Source organism: Notamacropus eugenii, chromosome 2 (assembly GCF_028372415.1).
Source record: "Notamacropus eugenii isolate mMacEug1 chromosome 2, mMacEug1.pri_v2, whole genome shotgun sequence".
Taxonomy (NCBI): Eukaryota; Metazoa; Chordata; class Mammalia; order Diprotodontia; family Macropodidae; genus Notamacropus; species Notamacropus eugenii.
Window position 1 is genome coordinate 280,460,861 of NC_092873.1, and position 14,162 is coordinate 280,475,022.

A 14,162-nucleotide genomic window follows, 5' to 3' on the forward strand; every position below is an offset into this window, starting at 1 on the left:
TTTCTTGGAGTCTATAACTTACCATGACTCATTGCCACATATAACCACATAGGATATGGGTTTAGTGCTACCGCAATTTCCTGTGCCCAGCAGAGTAAGATTTGGAAAGGCCACAAGACTTGGCTCTTGACACACCAATCAGGAAGAAGCAGCTTCAATGACTTCCTCAGACAGAAGCAGCAATAGAAGCAGGCAATTTGTTCTTCAGCATGCATTGTCCTTTCTATTTTGCCTTTCATTGTATAGAAATAGTCACAGTTCAGAAGTGGAGAAAGAACAGGGAGCTGAATGGCTGTGGATGATATACTAGAATCATGGGAGCTGGGCACAAATAAAGGAAAGAACTACCCAGGACTAATTGTAATCCAAAATTGGGAGCATCTAGAACTGCTGGCATAGAAATTATTTTCCTGTGTCTACCTCCAAGTAATGGTAAAATCTAGTAAATTTATGCATTCCTTATTCCCCTCCTGTCTCCCTTCATCTTGGTGAACTACCATTACCTTTTGGAGTTTCCTGCTCATTTAAGTCTTTTCTACTTGTTGTTTATACTTTGAAGAGCTTTGAATCCAGACAAAGATATGTTAATTTTATCGTATTCTGAGAGTTTGCTATAGAGGATGTAGGTAAAAAGAAGGAATGCACTGAAAAGAGGGAATTTTTCAAGGGTTACTATAGAGTGTCAACTCCCTGCTAAGTGGTTAGGGAAAGAAAAATATTTCTTCTCTAATATAGGAGATCTGAGTTTATTGATTTCCATGAATAATCAACTTATTTAGTTTCCTCAAAATAACAGGGAAAAGGGACAATTGTGAACCAATATGTTAGTTTTGAAAATTAAAGGTAAAATGAGAGACAGTCTTTTTGAACATGATCAATTCATTAGTTAGGTTAGCAGAAACTAATAAATTGGATCAATTGTTCTCTCAGTGACCAAAGACAATGAGGTAGGGCTTACTAGCTTTCATAAAGTTTTGGGAAATACAAGAGAACAAAGTGCAGAGTTGGGTAGGTGAGGAAAACAATCTTATTGGTTCCAGAGAAAATAGCATCATGGGGATGGGGACATGATTGGTTAGAAATTGGGAATGAGAGACTAGCAACAACTGCTTTCTTTTTATGACTGAAAAATGTTTATTGTTGAAGTCCCCCTGCAAGGTTGAATATGGTGGATTAGACTTCTTTGGATAACAAACAAGACATCCTTAAGGATAGCTAAGTGATGTAAAGACACTAGATCACACTCATGGTTTCCCTACCCCCTTCAAGGATAACATATTTCCTTGGCACAAGAATAGAGCAGTGATTAACAAGAGAACTGGATTTCTAAACTTAACTCATTATAGGGCAGCTAAAATTCTGAACTAAGTTTAGAGACAATCATGGTTTAGGCAGTTCTGTGACAAAATCAATGAATTGTAAACAGCATCAACTTTTAAATTAACTCATTTGTTTTCAGTTTTCAACAGTCACTTCCATAAGTTTTAATTTTCTCCTCCTCTCTCTCCCCTACATGGCATGTAGCCTTAAATCAGTTCTACACATACATTCTTATTAAACACATTTTCACATTAGTCATGTTGCATAGAAGAGTGAATTAAAACTAATAGGAGAAACCATGAGAAAAAACAAAACAAAGCATAAAGAAAGAGAAAACAGTCTGCTTTATTTTGTGTTCCAATTTCATAGTTCTTTCTCTGGATGTGGATGGCATTGTGCCTCAAGACCTTTGGGAATATTTTAGGTCCTTGCATTGCTGTGAAGGGCTAGGTCTATCAGAAACAGTTCTTGTACGCTGTGGCTGTTACTGTGTATAATGTTTTCCTGATTCTGCTCATTTCACTAAGCATCATTTCATATAAATTTTTTCAGGTTTTTCTCAAGTGCAAGTGTTCTTCATTTAGCACAGTAATATTCCAATACATTCATATACCAAAACATGTTCAGCCATTCCCTAATTGATGGGCATTCCCTCAATTTCCAGTTCTTGGCCACTACAAAAAGAGCTGCTATAAATATTTTTTGTACATGTGGGACCTTTTCCCATTTTTATGACATCTTTTGGATACAGTCCTAGATACCTCTGGTATTGCTGGGTCAAAGTGTATGCACATTTTTATAACTCTTTGGGCATAGTTCCAAATGGCTCTCCAGAATGATTGGATCAGCTCACAGCTCCACCAGCAATGAACTAGTATTCCAACTCTACCACATCTTCTCCAACATTAGTCATCTTCCGGTTTTGTCATGTTAGCCAATCTGATAGGTGTGACATGGTGCCTCAGAGTTGTTTTGATTTCTATCCCTCTAACCAACAGTGATATACAGCATTTGTTCATATGACTATAGACAGTTTTAATTTCTTCCTCTGAAAACTGCCTGTTCATATCCTTTGACCATTTATCAACTGGGGAATGACTTATATTCTTGTAAATTTGAGTCAGTTCTCTACATATTTAAGAAATTTGGTCTTTATCAAAAACATTAATTATAAAAAATGTTTCCCAGTTTTGTGCTCCCTTCCTAATCTTGGTTGCATTGGCTTTGTTTGTGCAAAAACTTTTCAACTTAATGTAATCAAAATTATCCATTTTGTATTTCATAATGTTCTCTATCACTTATATGGTCATAAATTCCACCACTCTCCATAAATCAAAAAAATAAACTATCCCTTGCTCCCCTAATTTGTTTATACCTTTATATCTATATCATGTACCCATTCTTGTATACAGTGTCAGGCATTGGTCTATTCCCAGTTTCCACCACACTATTATCCATTTTTCCCAGCAGTTTTTGTCACATAGTGAGTTCTTATCCCAGAAGCTGTGATCCTTGGGTTTGTCAAACAGTAGACTATTTTAATCATTGACCACTGTGTCTTGTGTACCTAACTTATTCCACTGCTCTAGCCCTCTATTGCTTAGCTAGTACCAACTGGTTTTGATGACTGCTGCTTTATAACAAAATTTAAGATCTGGTGTGGCTAGGCAACCTTCCCTAGCATTTGTTTTCATTAATTCCCTTGATATTCTGGACCTTTTGTTCTTCCAGATGAATTTTGATATTTTTTTCTTGCTCTAGAAAGTAATTTTCTGGTAGTTTTATTGGTATGGCAGTGAATAAGTTAATTGGGTAGAACTGTCATTTTTATTCTATTAGCTCAGCCTACCCTCAAACAATTGATGTGTTTTCCAATTATTTAGATCTGACTTTATATGTGCAAAAAGTGTTTTGTAATTGTGTTCATATAGTTCCTGTATTTGTTTTGGCAGGTAGAGTCCCAAATATTTTATAGTGTCTACAGTAACTTTAAATGGGATTTCTCTTTCTTTCTCTTGCTTTTGGGCTTTGTTAGTAATATATGGAAATGCAGATGATTTACATGGGTTTATTTTGTAACCTACAACTTTGCCAAAGTTGTTTATTATTTCAAATAGATTTTTTTACTTGATTCTCTAGGATTCTCTAAGTATATCATCATATCATCTGCAAAGAATGGTAACTCAGTTTCTTCTTCACCTATTCTAATTCCTTCCATTTCTTTTTCTTCTCTTATTGCTACAGCTAACATTTCTGGTACCATATTGAATAACAGTGGTGATAATGGACATCCTTGTTGGAAATACATCTAGCTTGACCCCATTACATATAATTACTACATAGTAATTGTTTCCCTTTTACCCAGGAACTCTGAGGATCTTCCCCTACAAGTTTGATTTTTTTTTTAATTAAAAGGGCCATTCCTTGAGTAACTACTTAAAGTAACCTATTCATTTAATGTGTGTATCTCACACAAAGTGAGAATAAGACCTTAGCCTGAAAAGGGTAGGGTCTCACATTGCATCCTGGGCCATCTCCAGTCTTATTGATGAATATCAGGACATTGGACCCAGATAGCTCAGGAGAAGAAAGTGAGGCTGGTGACTTTGCACATCCCTCCCTTAACTCAAATCAAAGCCAACTGCAAGTCATGTCATCATCTTGATGTCATGGTCCTCTTCAAGAATGAAGGACCAACACAACAAGTACATATAATGCTTGTTGATGGTTTTAAGTAGATATTACTTATTATTTTAAGGAAGGATTCATTTATTCCTATGCTCTAGTGTCTATTTTTTCTTCATCTATTGAGATAATCATATGCTTTCTGTTAGTTTTGTTGTTGACATGATCAATGATGCTGATGATTTTTCTAATATTGAGCCAACCTTACATTCCTGGTATGAATCCTACCTGACCATAATGTATTATTCTCATGACAATTTGCTGTAATCTTTTTGCTAATATTTTATTTAAAATTTTTGCATCTATGTTCATTAGGAAAATTGGTCTATAATTTTCTTTCTCTGTTTTGGCTCTTCCTGGCTTAGATATCAGAACCATATTTGTATCATAAAAAGAATTTGATAGGACTTCTTTACCAATTTTCTCAAATAGTCTATATAGTATTGGAATTAATTATTCTTTAAATGTTTGAGAGAATTCATTTGTAAGTCCATCTGTGCCAAGACTGAAGCCATTTGAAGTCTTTCTGAGTTTTCCTGGGGTTATCCTGAAGCTCACAGAGTGAGGTTTGGGGGAGAGTTGGTTTGGTCACAGGAGGTCTCCTCCTTCCCTGATCTAGAGCACAGGTAGGCTCAATGGTTGATGAGTCCCCATGTGTGCTGGTGTCTGCCCAATTTTCTTGGTCATGCTAAGGCATGCCTGGGTCCTGGTGTTGGTGCTTACAGGTTCCACCCCACCATGGGGCTCAGGATATCCTGGTTCTCTGAGGTGGGGCTGTCTGAGATATCTCCAGATCTGCAGGTCCCCTTCAATCACAGCAAGAGGGACTCTCCTCCCAAGCTGAGAGATTGCTGTGCCCCTTCTGCTGATCACACTACTCCAGGACTTTTCCGGGGGAAATATTCTCTGGAATTCTCAAGGTCAACAAAGGGAGCGTGAGAGCCCTTACAGTTTACTCTACCAGCTTGGCTCCTGGAAATTCAAGTAGGTAACTTTCTAATACCATCAATTTTTAAAAGATACAGAATCAATCTTATTATTTTAAATGCAGCCAGCAGTCCTGGGCTATATTGGGGGCAGGCGGGATGAGCCTATGTTAAGCTGTCTAGTAGGTCCTAAGGATTTCACTGGTATTAAAAAGGATAGGATCTTGTTTCTGAGATATTTGGTAAAGTAGCTTTAGAACTTCCAACAGATCAGATGGTCTCTTCTCTGACCCTCTAGATTAAGAATTCCAGTACTTACAAGCTCTAGAGATCCATCTAACTGTTTTGATTATCCCTCAAATAAATATTATTTGCACACTACATTAAATGGTTATGGATTACTTCTGAGTTTCTACAATGTTTGAAGACCTGATATCATCCACAAAAGGAGTATCTGAAGGATCTATCTTTCCATAGAGAATATTTCTTCAACTTGAAGTTCAAGCTAAATCTCCTCCATTAGAGTAGAGCTCACTCCAACTAACTTCTTCTCTTTTATTGTTCACCTGATAGTTATCAGAATGTCATTGAACAATACTGAATAATATCTGTTGTATCTTTTTAGGGAATATTTTATTGACTGTTTTCATTGCCTAAATTTTCCTCTCCCATTTTCTTCACAAAAGATATTTCATGTAATATACTGAAAACAATGAAAGTATATGTCATGGACCTCCCACTTCTGCAAAGGAGTTACAGGAGAAGTTTTTTTTTCCTTAATTCTTTCTAGGGGTCAAACTTGTTCTTTTAAATTTTGCAACATTAACTTTTGATTTGTGTTTGTGTGATTGTTCTTTCTGTTTATATTGCTGTAGGCATATAATAAGTGATTAAGAAATGTTGATTAATTGTAGTCATTGGGTATCTTGTTTTACTGTCTCTACTTACTTCACTCTGTATCAGTTCATGAAATTCCTTTTATGCTTCTCTATAATCATCATATTCATTATTTACTTCACTAGTATCCCATTAAATTTATGTACCAGTTTGTAGTCATTCCCCAATCAAGGAACATTGACTTTATGTCCATTTCTATGCTACCATGAAAAGCTTTGATAAAAATAGTTTGGTATACGTTAGGATTTTCTTATCAATGACCTTATTGGGGTATAAGCTTGGCCATGGAATCTCTGGATCAAAGCATTTTTAGTCACTTTAACAGAGGTATACAGTTGTATTTATCTTGCTGAATGGTGAATTTCTAGAGATCATGAAATTTAGGAGAATAGCCTGATGAAGTGAATTCTTGGAGAGCCCTCCTTAAAAGGTAGAGGATCTGGGAGATCTCCAATGTCCACCCTCTTCAAAGAGAGGGAGGTACGGGGCCCCACGTTCAGGGGTGACTAGGGGAGTGAATTTCAGAGTTGATTTCATCTTGCAGAATGAATTTCTGGAGATCATGAAATCTAGGAAATCAGCTGAGTAGGAAATGAAGTGAATTCCCAGAATATCATCTTCCTCCTTAGGAAAATACCATCTTTCTAACCAGTTATTCATGTCTCAAATCTACCTTTATCTTTTGAAGCCCTGAAGATATTATCTGTGCCTACATGACAGTGGCAAGATCACTGGACTTTGAAGACAGAGGACCTGGATTTAAATCTTGCCTCTCTTGTTTACCACCTGTGTAATACTGGCAAGTCATTTTACCTCTGTGGGCCTCAATTTCTCTTTTTTTTGCTTACATTGAGAGGTCTAAAGTGAAGGCTTCTACAATGCCTTCAAATTCTAAATCTAAGATCTTAGGAATAAGTCTCTACTAAGATTTCACAGTGGGGCAATGCTTTCTAGACTGTTGGCAAAATTCTATATGCCCATGTGAGTAAGCTACAATGGGTAGTAGCTATTGCCAAGTTTTCAGAGTTTCTCCCTCCTGCTCTACTTGGATTCATGTTCCAAGAAGAAAACAGACTGCATTATTGTCATCTGAACTTAAAACATCAAGTCCCATATCAAATAACTTCCTGAGTCCCAGTCTTTCACAGTATCTCTAGGATTCTTTCCCTTTTCTCCATTCCTTTTATACCCCTTAATACTTTAAAACTGAATTATTGAAGCAGCCTTCTGACCTTCAGGTTCTCTCACTTTGGTCAATCCTGTGTATTGCTGCAAGCTGAGTCTTTCAAAATTACTCTTTCATTATCTTATTCCACTTTCTTAAAAAGAAGTCTATAAATGCTCACAGAAAGAAGTATCTTTATCTCTTCTGTAGTTTAACTTTTGCTTTAAATTTTCATACTCCATACTCATGGTGACCCTAATTCTTGACCCAGTACTAGTATCCTTCCAAAGTTATTGTAATAACAGGTTGGTAGGTGGGAAAACCTTTTATAAAGATTGGTAAATGTCTATGTGACAGCCTTTCACATGTTGAAGACAGATGTCTTGTCTCTCTTAAGTTTTCTCTTCTCCAAGATAAGTACCCCAAATTGTTTCAACAAGAGTATGCTGATCTTTCTGATGTCTTTTTGTTTAGGAATTAAGAAAAATTATAGTCTAAACCCTAATTGAGTTAGATAATGTAGAGAGATATGAAATCACTAGAAACTTTTTACATTTTAGTGAATATGTAAGTAATAACATTGTACTAAGAAGGCCTGTTGACTTAAATGTTTATCTTTTCAACCACTTCTTAGTTTGGGATTGATGATTAAACAACTCTGCCAGGCAGCAATTCAATACCAAAATTGGTATAAGTAAATGCATCTTATTTTATCCTATAAAAAAATATAGTGCTGTAAAATTTTCATGTTGTACTCTGAAATCACAAACCATTAGCTGTCCCAGGATACTGTTAAAAGGTGAACAACATTCTCACTGTAGCTTTAATGATGTTTTAAATGGACTTGCCTTAAATTAAATACCAAAGCCACATGTATTTACTTTATGAACATAATACAGGAAATGAAAGATTCAGTTCAAATGCATGCTCCATTCTCTCTTCTTGGCTAGAATTTCCTTCAGTACTTATTTTCCAAAAATATCAATGGCAATTTTATGTCCTTGAGGATACAAAGGTCAGCATTGGGTCCTGAGTAGTTTAAAGGTAAAAGCACACATGAAGGGATCACGGGAGGAGGAGGGGAGAGGGTATATGGTGGGGGGAGCTAAAGTTAAGGCTTTTTAAAAAATCTATACAGAATTTTTGGAGTTGTGATTTTAAAAAGCCTGTTTGAAGCTCTAGATGATGTATTCACCCAGAAAGAGTCTGTATTTGGATTAGAAGAATGACAAAGAATGCTTACTTTCCTCATTTTATTATTACTGTTTACACTGGATTTGTCAGTAAGGAAGTATTAGGTGGATATAATTTACATTCCCTGTACTGTCCTCTAACACTTGTTCATCTTGTCTTGTGTACCTCATGGTTCCTCTGGTTCCATTTTCTACTTTCCTTCTATTAGTATTTCTTTTATTGCAGTCTGAATACTGAGGTTCAAGTACTGCTTTCAAAAGTAAGGATCTGATGCATTGTATATAGCAGCAAAGTCCTTTAAATAACTTCAAAGTCATCAGGATGCTACCTTTAGGAGAAAAGCACTATTGACTGGGGAAATCAAGAAAGACCTTATAAGGAAGAAGGCATTCGAATTGTACTGAAGAAATACAAAGATACTAAGAGGTGGAAACAAGGAAAGAGAGAGGACTGTAAGCATAAAGGACAGCCAGTGCAAAGACACAGAGATAGGAGATGTAATATTGTGCACAAGGAATAGCAAGAAGATAGATGAGTATGGATCGACTGGAGTAGATAATGCATGAAAAAACTGGAATGAGAGAAAGGTGTCAGATGCTGAAGGCCTTTAAATGTTAAATAGAGGAGTTTATATTTGACCCTAAAAGTAACAGGGAACCAGTACAATTTATTTAGTGAGGGAGGTGGGGTGTGCTTTGGTCAGACCTATAATATAAAATCCTACCTTTGATAGCTATATGGATAATCTATTGGATTAGAGAAAGCCAGGGTTCATGGAAACCAATTAGAACTATTGCAATATTCCAGGCAAGAGGTAATCAGGGCTTGAACTAAGATGGTGATTTTGTGAATGGAGAAAAGGAAACACATTTAAGAGATGCTGTATAGTTAGAAACCACAAAACTAACTGAATATGTAGGGCAAATAAAGAGCCAACAATAATACTGATTTTTTTTTAAAAAAAACTTAATTTTTTATAGGTTTATACATGGTGAAAGCTACATTTTTTATATAATTATTTTATTTATTGTTAGTTTTCAACATTCATTTCCATAAGATTTTAAGTTTTAAATTTTCTCTCCCTCCCTCTCCTTCCCCTTCCCCAAGATAGCATGCAATTTGATATAGGGTCTACTTAAATGTGTATATTAAACATATTTTCCCATTAGTCATGATGTAAAGAAGAATAAAAACAAATGTAAGGGACCATGAGAAAGAAGAAACAAAAACAAAACAACAAAAGAAAAGGAGAGCAAATAGTATGCTTCCATCTGTATTCAGACTCCAAAGTTCTTTCTATGGGTATGAATAGAATTTTTCATTATTAATGTTCTGGAGTTGTCTTAGATCCTTGCATTTCTGAGAAGAGCTAAGTCTGTACTGTTTGCAATGTTCTCTTGGTTCTGTTCAGTTCACTCAGCATCAGTTCATATAAGCCTTTCCAGGTTTTTCTGAAGTCTACCTGCTCATCATTTCTTATAATACAGTAGTATTCCATCACATTCATATACCACAACTTGTTTAGCCATTCCCCAATTGATGGACATTCCCTCAATTTCCAATTCTTTGCCACCACAAAAAGAGCTCCTATAAATATTTTTGTACAAGTGGGTCCTTTTTCCTTTCTTATGATCTATTTGGGATACAGACCTATAAATGGTATTGTTGGATAAAAGGGTAAGCACAGTCTTATGGCCCTTTGGGCATAGTTCCGAATTGCTCTCCAGAATGGTTGGATCAGTTCACAACTACACCAACACTGCATTAGTGTTCTACTTTTCCCAAATCTTCTCCAACATTTATCATTTTTCTGTTTCGTCATGTTAGTCAATCTGATAGGTTGCTTTGATTTGCATTTCTCTAATGAATAGTGATGTAGATCATTTTTTTATATGACTATAATAGATAGCTTTAATTTCTTCCTCTGAAAACTGCCTGTTCATATTCTTTGACCATTTATCAATTGGAGAATGACTTGTATTCTTGTAAATTTGACTCAGTCCTCTATATATTTTAGAAACGAAGCCTTTATCAGAGATACTGGCTGTAAAAATTCTTTACAGTTTTCTACTTCCCTTCTAGTATTGGCTGCATTGGTTTTGTTTGTGCAAAAACTTGTCAACATAATGTAATCAAAATCATAACAATATGGAATGCTTCACAAATTTTCATGTCATCCTTGCCAAGGGGTCATGCTAATCCTCTTCATATTGTTCCAATGTTAGTATACGTGCTGCTGAAGTGTGCATGATGATCCTGATGTTACTAAACTGGGTGACTAGAAGGAAGATGGCACATACAACAGTAATGATAAAGTTTGACATCTGAAATTCTGTGTCATTGTGATTTGACCACACACCTATGAATGGGCAAATTTGAAGGAAAGAGGAACTCTAGATTCTTTTCTCTAGAGGTAGAATTTAATTTTGGTGATGAGAAGAGCAGGGATTAAAATATTAGTATTTTTATCCAGTCTGTTTCTAGGTTTAAATGATTCTAAAGGTTTGCAGGGAGGTGTCACACAAATAGCAAAACTTTACAAAAAGAAAAAAAAAATCTTTTATGGCAACTTAATGTGAATTAACTGACAGTTTCTGTTTTATTTCTTGTGAACTGTTCTTTATGTGTTCTAGAATCATAATTTCTTTTTGCTGATTAATTGGATTTTATGACAAATTACAAACACCATATATGGAGTGTATACCAGAACTGTAAGAAAGTAATAGCCTGATCATTTTCAGAATCCATTATCCAAACAGTGCTGTGCTTTCTGGTTCAGGAATATTTTTTTAAATGTAAAGATGTGTTTAATAAATACATTACACGTGTTTGTCACATGGGGAGACAGTGAGATTAAATGTTGTCTAGAATATAGTGCAAAAACCAGGTTTGTTTTTGTATTGGTAATTTAAATTTAAATCTTTCCCATTCATTAATAGGCTCATGGAAGCCTGAATCAGGTGGAGCCTATGGTGTGAGGACCTTTGCTGAAGGGGTGGAACAGAAAAAGGTGGAGCTAGAGCAGGGCTGAGAGGAAATCGATCAGAGAGCAGTCTTAGCTGGGAAGGATGTAGGCAAGCAGGCAGCTGGCTAGAGTGAGAGAGCTTGTTTGTAATTTTATATAAGGGGGCCTGCTTGTGATTTGTTTAATTAAGCTGGTTTTTGGGAAACCTAGCAGGGGGAAGGCTTGGTGATAGTGTTGTTCTCTGCATTGTTATTGTATATAGATTTTTGCTACTATTATGGATTTAGCTTTCTGGTGTCTGAATAAATGTTTTGGTTCTGTCTCCCATGAGGAGAGTCTGTTGGATTTTGTGATTCAGAATTGTGCCAGGATATTCATGGCTGCCATAGGCACTATGAATATTGCACTCACACTACAGTTTTGTTAGTGAAAATTATACAAAATGTAAAGATAAAAATAAAACGTGGGGGGAGGAATGTGGTTCAAGAAGATATAAACCTTTTTTCAATATCTTTTTTGCCCCTTACTCAACCCCATTTTCATGCTTGTCAAAGAAGATAAGAGAAGCAAAGCAGATTGCATTCCCCTCTTCACAAGGCTCTACATAGCTCTTATTATACTGAGGTGTTTTTAGTTGTGTTTTTTTTTTTAATCCCCTGAATTGGATTTTACAATAAATGTCTAATACTAAGTCAGATAGTTGTCTGGAATCACATACAGGCTTTCCAAAGAAAAGAACTGATCTTAACCTATAAAATGGGGATAATAACAGCACCTATTTCAGAGGGTTGTTGTAAAGATCAAATGAGATATTTGTAAAGTGCTTGTCACTGTGTCTGCCACAAAAAAGACACTTAATACAAGTTTGGTGATTGATGATGTGCCTCCTCATGCACATTCCCAGGCCACATTTGTGACCTAAATATCTGTTACTTGGTCACACATATTCCCTGTGTGTATACTTCCCTCTTTCTTTTCTACATTCATGCACAAAAACTACTGGTATAGTAACCTATGAGAAAGCATAGCTCATGTGAAATGAGGGGGTTGTTTTATCATCACTTTAATTGCTATACTGCTTGACTGAATGTAATTTGTTTTAAACTTATGTATTTTCTGGATAGCTAGTAAAAAAATAAAGACACTAATGGCAGTTCACATGCTGTTGTTTTCAGTACTGTAATGGTAATTTAAATGGGCAGATATTTCCCATTCATTAATAGGTCTATGTGACCTACGGGTCACATGGAAGTCTGAGTCACATAGAGACTATGGTGGGAGGAGTTTGATGAACGGGTAGAATAGGAAGAGGCAGAAATAGAACAGAGCTAAGAAAAAAACTGGTGAGAGCAGTCAGAACTGAAGGATGCAGGCAAGCAAGCAGCTGGCTGTGAGTGAATGGGCATTTTGTTTAAGGGAACCTGTTTGTGATTTAAGGGAGCTTGCTGTGGGAAACCTAACAGAGGGAAGGTTTGGAGCTGGTGTTGCCCTCTGCATTGTTATTGTGTATAGATTATGATGGATTTGGCTTTCTGGTGTCTGAATAAATATTTTGGTTCTGTCTTCCATGTGGAGAGGCAGTTGTATTTCATGATTCAGAATTGCACCTCCATATTCATGGCTATCATAGGCACTGTGAATATCACATTGGTGCTACAAATGGTGATGAGGGTGGGATTGCGAAATATCAGACCTCAAGTAATTTACAATCTAATGGGTGCAATAGCATTCAAATGAATATATAATAACCAAGATATACTCAGAATAAATAGTAGATAATAGAGGGAAGACATTAGAATTAAGAGAGGTTGAAGGAAGATTCCAGGAAAAGATAGGCTTTTAGTTTGAAACTTAAAGGAAGTCAAGGAAGAGTGTAGATAGAGTAGAGGAGGTAAATGCATTCCAGGCATGGGAGACTGTAGAGAAAATGCTAGGATATGAAGTGTCTTGTTCTGGAACAGCTAGGAGGTCAGTGTTATTGGATCAAAGAATAGATATCAGGGAGTAAGGGTAATTGTTGGGATACAGGCTCTCAGAACCCCCTTGAAACTTCTTGAAGCCTCCCACTTAGCTTGGCATTTGCCTGAGGCTGATAAGCCTTTCATTATATGTTTGTCCAATTGCCTCCAGCTATTTCCCAACCTTGATCCCATCAAAATATCTATGCCCAAATCTGCTATCCTCAAACTAGCCTAGCTCTCCATTGTCAGTTAGCTTTAGGTAGCCTTCAGCTACTTCCCACCCTTAATCCAATTTTCATGGCTCCTGGAGTCTGACCTCTAGTCACCAGGTCCCATCAAGATCCTCCTTAGATTCCTCCTCAAGACTCTCTCTAGACCTCTCCTCCCAGACTACTAGACCACTCCTAGATTCCTTCCCACAATCCTTCTGTATATAAGACCCATCCCATTTCCATGAGGGTGCTCAGATTTCAATCTAGCTAAGATTCAATCTACCTCAGATTTTATCTGGCCCCCTAGTCAATATAACATCACAAATGCTCAGATTTCTTAAGAGTCTAGTTAATTGTGAGATTTCTTAAGAGTCTGGCCAATATGGTGGATCTTTAATAAACTTTGTTTTTCTTTGGCTAAAAGACAGCTTGAGTCAATTTCATTTGGGCAAGACCTGATATGTCAGTATTTTAGGGTCCCAAGAATCGCTAAACCTCAACAATTTCAAGGCTTCCTTTTGCCCATTAACTACAAATTTAGACATTGTATCCTCCATTAGAATGCAAGCTCTGTCACTGCAGGGACTGTTTGTTTTTCCTTTGTATCCCCTGTGTGCTTGGTACATAGTAAGTGCTTTATAAATTGCAAATTGCAAATAAATTTTCAAATTAAGCAGTTGATGGCAAAATAGTGATAAGTTAGTCTACTACCTAAAACTTAATAACTCTATAAAATTTAGCGGTTCCCTGATAATTACTTTGTCTCCATGACTCCTTGTCTAATCAGGACAGGAGAAGTCTCCTTTAAAAAAAGAGTCCAAAGCTTTAAGGACTTAG

At 36.3% G+C, this 14,162-nt stretch overlaps 1 non-coding gene across 1 annotated transcript; it reads right to left on the reverse strand.

Moving 5' to 3' along the window:
• Positions 1–10,329: 10,329 nt before the first annotated feature.
• Positions 10,330–10,434, reverse strand: LOC140530546 (U6 spliceosomal RNA). Its single transcript, XR_011975982.1, has one exon. It is a non-coding gene; the product is annotated as a U6 spliceosomal RNA (small nuclear RNA).
• Between the last annotated feature and the right edge of the window lie 3,728 nt (positions 10,435–14,162).